This window comes from Peromyscus leucopus, chromosome 5 (assembly GCF_004664715.2).
Source record: "Peromyscus leucopus breed LL Stock chromosome 5, UCI_PerLeu_2.1, whole genome shotgun sequence".
NCBI classification, from domain to species: domain Eukaryota; kingdom Metazoa; phylum Chordata; class Mammalia; order Rodentia; family Cricetidae; genus Peromyscus; species Peromyscus leucopus.
The window spans coordinates 136,923,530-136,930,589 of record NC_051067.1 but is presented as its reverse complement, the minus strand read 5'-3'; the positions used below and the strand labels follow the sequence as shown (position 1 = coordinate 136,930,589).

Below are 7,060 nucleotides of genomic sequence, written 5' to 3'. Positions count from 1 at the left end.
CACATAAGCTCATGTGAGGGGACAAGAGGAAATGCTCACAAGACAATTTCAAGGCAAAGCACTTTAAGCTTTTAAAATTTTAGTTGATCTAAACTCTGTAAAGTAAGAAAATAATTTTCTTTTCAAAATCCAAAATAGATATTTGCCTATAAAGATAAAACCTTATTTTTAGATTTTTAAATAGCATAATTACTAATGAAACATGAGAAACTGCTAATTCTTTCTAATCTAGTTTGTTACTTTTCCCCTTAAAACACAGAGCTGAATACTTTCATGTAAACACAGCACTTGAGGATTAGGAATGATAGAAATAAAAAACTCTCTACTTATAGGAGCTGTAGATGCTTGGTGACCACCTTAATAAATGAGGCAGAAGTTTAATTAGCATTGTTGAAAACTTTGCCATTTGATGTTAAAAAAAGGTAAATATCTGTGTATTAAATAGAAATACTTAATGCAAATGAAGTGGCAAAATACTTCGATTTTTTTGTGTTAATATATCCAGAACAACCATCTTTTAGTAAAATCTTCTTAAAACATTAACATATATACAAATAATTTAGGCATCTTTTTAAATTGAAGGTTATGATTTTGCAGGTCTGGGTTGGCCTTGAGAGTCTAATGAACTTCCAGTGGTGAAGATGCGTGGCCATACCAAGAGCAGAAAGGATTTAGGGAACAAATAGGGTAGTTTCCTTTCGATTGTCTGTTTTGTTTTGATTTTTTTGCTATCATCTTACTTAATCAAGTTACTTCATTATTTAACAACAAATGCTGTGTTTCTTTGGAAATAAATCATTCATTGCAGTGAAGCTATTGCCACATGCAGTGCCACATTATTAAGGATAATTTTTCAGTTATGTAACTTGCCTCATCCTTTTTGCATGAGCTTAAATAATCTAAATAAATAATCTAGAGTAGACTGTCATTTTTATAAGTTGATTTCATCAATGTTTCAGACAAAACCAAGCTAATTTCCTCTGTTAATAATGGAAGTAACATTGTGTTTTTTGTTAAGACCATCAAAACTTGCTACTACAAACATGAGTGTATATACCAATGCTATACATATTCAGATCTTTTTGGTGGGTTATCAGTGGGACACGATTGAGAACAAATAGAAAGGAACATTAGTGACTTGAGTTACAGTTGATCAGAGCCATCACTCCTTGCCACTATTTGTTTGATATAAAACTAAAGATTTCATGGAAATTTTACCATTCCATGGGAATCCTCAAACAACTCAGATTGCAGTTTAGAGGCTGCCCTCCCTAAACTGACAGCATGAATCCCTTGCTGAAGACAACACCTACACAACTCTCACTGAACATGGAGAAGTTGAGCTGGTGTCGACACAGCGCCTTCACTCCCATGTTCTGGCATCTTCAGTACAGGAAAGCACTCTGTATGCTACCAAAAGAGAAGCATAGACACCAAGCCAGCCACAAACCCTTTGTTCTACAATGGTGCTCTGCCTGCAAGGTATATGAGGGCACTGGTGGCTCAAACTTGAGGAAATGCCAACCAATATGTGATTTAACTTAAAGCCTGCTCCACAAGATGGAAGCCATACCCAACACTGCTTGGGTGACTAAGAACCAGAGACTAGACAGCCCATGGACCTAGGGTAAAAACAGATACTATTGATCTAAAAAGCTGTAGTAATAAAATGACTCCTAATGATATTCTGTGCTATCATAGATCAATATTTGTTCAGCAGTCATCAGAGAAGCTTTCTTTTGCTGTAGATGGAAACAAACGCAGAGACTCATAGACAGACATAAATGCAGAGACTGAGAGACCTGGAACACTCAGCCCTAAAAGGGATGTCTCCATCAAACCCTTCCCCTCAAAGCTTAGGGAGCCCTTTGGAAGTGGAGGCAGAAAGAATGTAAGAGACAGTGGGTAGAGGACACCAAGGAAACAATACCCTGTAAATCAGCATGATCAAAGCTCATAGAGCTCACAGAGACTGAGGCAGCATGCAGAGGGCTGGCATGGATCGGCACCATGTTCTCTGTGTATTTGTGTGTTACAGCTTCCGGTTTAGTGTTTCATCTGAGATTCCTGAGTGCGCAAGAGTGGGTCTCTGATTCCTTTACTTGGGCTCTTCCTTTTGTTTGTTTGTTTGTCTTGTCCAACTTAGTATATTTTATTTTGTTATGTTTTATTATTATCCCTTAGAAGCCTGTTTTCTAATGAGAGACAGAAAGCGGGTGGATCTGAATTGGAGGGGACATGCAGAGGTACAGGGAGGAACAGAGGGAGGGAAAACTATAACCAGGATGTCAGAAAAAAATCCACTTTGACTAAAAGGAAAAAAATGTTTGTTTTTTTTTTTTTTTTTTTTTTTGGAAATTTTACAATATAGCACTTTTGTGTCATACTTAAGAGTATTGTCTCTGATTATTTATTTAACTCTCTTTTAAATTTATTCATTGTGTCTTTCACATCATGAATCTCCATCCCGTTCATTTCTCCATCCCTTCATATCCACCCTCTGCCCTTGCAAACCCCCCCAAAAAATTAAAATTTAAGAGAAAAAAAGAAGAAGAAAAAAAAAGAAAAATTAGTCTCGTCATGAAACCTGTAGTGTGACACAGTGAGTCATGCAGTAAACCATTCACTTGCAAGTAATCATTGTGATGAGTCATTGGTCTGGTTCGGGGCCTCTGGCTTCTGCTACACTATTGATGCTAGGCCCTCACTGGAACTCCTCTTGGATATCCCGTTGTTGCCTTGTGTCCTGGAGATCCTGCAGCTTTGGGTCTGCTGCAGATGAGGTGGATATAGGGATGTAACTCATAACCCTAGTTCTGGGCCTGGGTAGTTGCAGGATTGGTCAGCCTACCGGCTTTCATTTATCCTCACCACCAGGGTGAGCTTTCCCGCATTGCCCTGGCCAGTTCACCCCTTGCAACAATGAGCAGGGGTGGGGATGGGGGTGGGGGGTGGGAGGTGGGGAGGCAGTTCCCCTTCTTTCCTGTCCTCAGATTCTGTTCTCCCACATCTAAACGTTCAGGGCAATCTCTATTGTGTTGCCCAGTTGTGGCGTTGGGGCCCCTTTCCCAAGTGCTGCAGCTGATGAGGGGCTGGGGCAGCCCTCCTGCTCTTATGACTGCAGGGCCAGCTCTTCCACCTGCCTCAGGCATTGATGGGTGGGGGGAGAGGGAGGGCAGCTCTCTCCTGTCATGCTACCACATGGCAGATGAGGAGTGGGGCCAGGTCTCCCATGGTCACGTTCTCTGACAGTTCACCCATTTCCCCATCAGTGGGCTCAGCTCTGCTGCAGTGTCCAGGTGAGGTGTAGAGTCCACTTTCTGAAGTGCTGCAGCTGGCAAGGGGAAGGGTCAGCTCCCTCTCCCACCACAGGGCGGGGGTAAGGGAGGCAGAGAGGGCATCTTTCCCTGGCCCTCAGCAAAACATTGCAGAAGAGGGGGTGTGGCCAGCTATCCCAGTTTCTCATCCTCAGGGCTATCTCACTGGTGCCTCTGCCGACATGGTCAGCTCTACTGTGCTGTCCAGGTGAGAAACAGGGTCCATTTGCTTGAGTGTTGCAGCTCGTAAGGGTTGGATCTGATTTTTAAATTTTATTTTTGTTAATTTTTTTCCTTCAGTATGTTTTGATCATATTCCTTTCTCCCCCAATTCCTCCAATACCCTCCCATCTTCCCACCCACTAAACTTTGTATTATTTATCTTGTCTTTGAAACACAAAACAAAAACAAAAATAAAAACAAAAACAAATGTGCAAATAACAACAAAACAATAAAACAATGAATACCAAATGAAACAGAACCAAACAGTGCATAAACCAGCACGCAGTTCATTTTGTGTTCGTCAGCTACCCCTGGGCATGGGGTCTGCCCTGGAGTGAGGTTGATATATCCAGGGACATTTTATTGGAGGAAGCTGATTTTCCTTTTCCATCAGGTATCAATTGCAAATAGCTTCTTGTTTAGGGGTAGGACTTTGTGCTCATTTCCCCTCCTCTTAGTGTCTCTAATCTTGTGGGCAAGTGTATTAGATTTTGTTTTTCTCTGTAGAATTGTAACTTTCTTGTCCAATTACTCATCTACTACAAATTGCAAATCAAGGTACTGGCACAAGAAATGTCTGGTGTTAACTTTGTGGAGATGGGGGAAGATGTGGTTTGAGCCTACATTACAGAAGGACACAGTCTGTAGATGTACAATGAAGCATTACAGATATCAACATTTATCAGATCCACATAACTTTTATTTTCTCATGGGACTAGCTTGTTATGAAGATATGTTATGCTATAAGACACTAATGACTTGGATGAGAAGAAAAAGAATAGATTAAGAAGCAGACAATATCTATTATGAGATGGAATGAAAACCCAGAGTAGTGTGTGTCAGCAAAGAGAGCAGCGAGGACTATGCCAAATTCCAAATAAAATATACAAGCAAGTATGTTCCAAACATTGGGAAGGACTAAGCATAAACACTAGAGAATATAGAATAACTGTTCTGCTTATAATTCTTTAAAACTGTAGTAAATGAATTGGTCACTTTAAACATTCGTAGATTCCATAGCATTTTATCAGAGATATCAGAGATAAAGAAACTGTGGGCTTTTTCTCCAAGGTAATAGGGAGCACAGAGATGTGATGAAATGTGTAATTTCATTCTTAGAATTAAATTTTTTTAATATTATAAAATAATTACATCATTTCTGCCTTTTTTTTCTTCCTTCCAGATCTTCTCTTACTCCTCCTGCTTTTTCAAATTCATGGCCTTTTTTTTTTTTTTTTTTTTTTTTGGTTTTTCGAGACAGGGTTTCTCTGTGTAGCTTTGGAACCTGTCCTGGAACTCACTCTGTAGCCCAGGCTGGCCTCGAACTCACAGAGATCCACCTGCCTCTGCCTCCTGAGTGCTGGGATTAAAGGCTCATGGCCTCTTTTTTTTTCCTTAAATTTTTGTGATATGTATGTATGTATAAGCATATAATCCTAAATATAACCTGCTCAGTTTGTTTAATGCTACTTGTATTATGTTATATACATACCCATATATGCATATAAATAATTTTAATATATACTTCTTTGGCTATTCAGTGGCACAGAATAGGAGAGTAATAGTGGGTTATTTCAATTTTACTGATATAGAGTTATGAACTCACTAAATTATTCTAGGTATTTTCTGGTAAAATATCATATTGGACAGAAGCTAAGTCACTCCACTGGTAGTAAAATTGTGACATTGAACACATTCATGATGGTATAATGCTAGTTTAAAATAGCGAAATAATAAAACATTGAATGTATCTTTAGTGCAAAGCATACCCCAGGAAGAGCAAACAACAATCCAATCCTAGTACAAACTGAGTATAATTCTGTAACTCATTACAGATTCAGGGAAGCACTATTATCTGGGTTTAAGTAGTTTCCTGTTATATTTTAGTCATTACTAACTCCAGTGGTCTAATATGACTAAAATTGTGAGCACAACATGTGAAGCTAAGTCAGCATTTAGACCATAATCCAGAAATCGCCAATATTTGGGTTTTGCTGTATTCACCCTTTTTTTCCAATTCTAAAAATTCACCACTTAATTTATCTATTATTAAATAAAAATTTGTTACATATAGAATAATATTTCTCAGAGAGCAAACATCTTCAAATATCATCTAGGAAATACAACTTGTCTTTGTAAAAATTTTCCTGAAGTATATGTATATATTAAATAAGAAATACATATAAGTTTTAGTTTTATGTGAGCCAAGCTGAGGATAGACCTTGATTGTATCTAATTTTCTCCATATCATCAAATATTGCTCTAATACAAACCACCATTATTTCTAGCCTGAAGTATGAAAGTAATTCTCTAGCTTACTTTCAATGTTGGATTTCCAGAATCCATTGTTTTTAAGTCCTTCTAGGGATGCTTCGAGGCTAGAATAAAACTGTGTAACTCATCTTTAAAATAATTCAATATTTTTCATTGTTAGGCATCACACACAGGACATTGTACATTGCATATGCTAGGGAAGTACTTTAACTTTTTTTTAAATATAAGATTGTTTTTATTGGACTGTTTATATATTTTTTTCTTTTTTTCCCTTTCCCCTATTTTATTAAACACGGGTTCTTTTCTCATACCACATAATCTGAATATATTTTCTCCTCCCTTTATTCCTCCCAGTTCCTCCCCACTTCCTTTTCTATCTGGATCCACTCCATTTCTATCATCAGAAAAGAACAGACTTCTAGGAGATAACAACAAAACATATCAAAATATAATAAATATAATATAATATAAACCATCATATTGAAGTTGGACAAGCCATGCCAACAGAAAAAAATAAAGGAGCCCTCAAGAAGGTACAAGAATCAGAGACCCATTCATTCATGTATTCAGTGAATCCATAAAGGGATTAAACTGAAAACTACAGTTTTCATGAAGACCTGGTGTAGACTCATGTAGGCACTGTGATTGCTGCTTCAGTCTCTGTTAGTTCACAAGATCATTGCTTAGTTGTTTTAGAGGGACCCGTTTCCTGGTATTCTCTGTACCCTCTGTCTCCCCAACTCCTTTTGCCTCCTCTTCTGTGGGGTTCCCTAGCTCTGAGGGGAGGCATTTGATGGAGACATCTCCTTTAGAGCTACGTGTTCCAAGGTCTCTTTCTCTCTCTGCATATTGTCTGGCTGTGGGTCTCTATTTTTGGTTCCCATATGTTGAAGGAGGAAGCCTCTCTATATAAGCTGAATAAGGCACCAAATTGGATCTGCACGTGGCTGGTTGCGGTGGCACACACAGGTAGGATTTGTTGAAGGAGGCAGAGGCAGGAAGATCATGAGTTTGAGGCCAGCCTGGGAGGCTTGCTGAGGCATTGCTTCCACAAGGTTTGTGCCACCAATGCCTGTAGCTGGAGTTTTTCTCTCCAGCTCCTGCCAAGCCCTGGCAGTTCCACAGTCCACTTATAAAATAATCACTCAGATGCTTATATTTCTTACAAATTGTATGGCTGTGGCAGGCTTCTTGCTAACTGTTCTTATATCTTAAATTAACCCATTTCTATTAATCTATACTTTGCC

General features: G+C 38.7%; 1 pseudogene; it reads left to right on the top strand.

Annotated features, from left to right (window-relative positions):
* The first annotated feature begins 3,499 nt into the window (after positions 1-3,499).
* Positions 3,500-7,060, top strand: part of LOC114690128 — a 28,831-nt pseudogene continuing 25,270 nt past the window's right edge.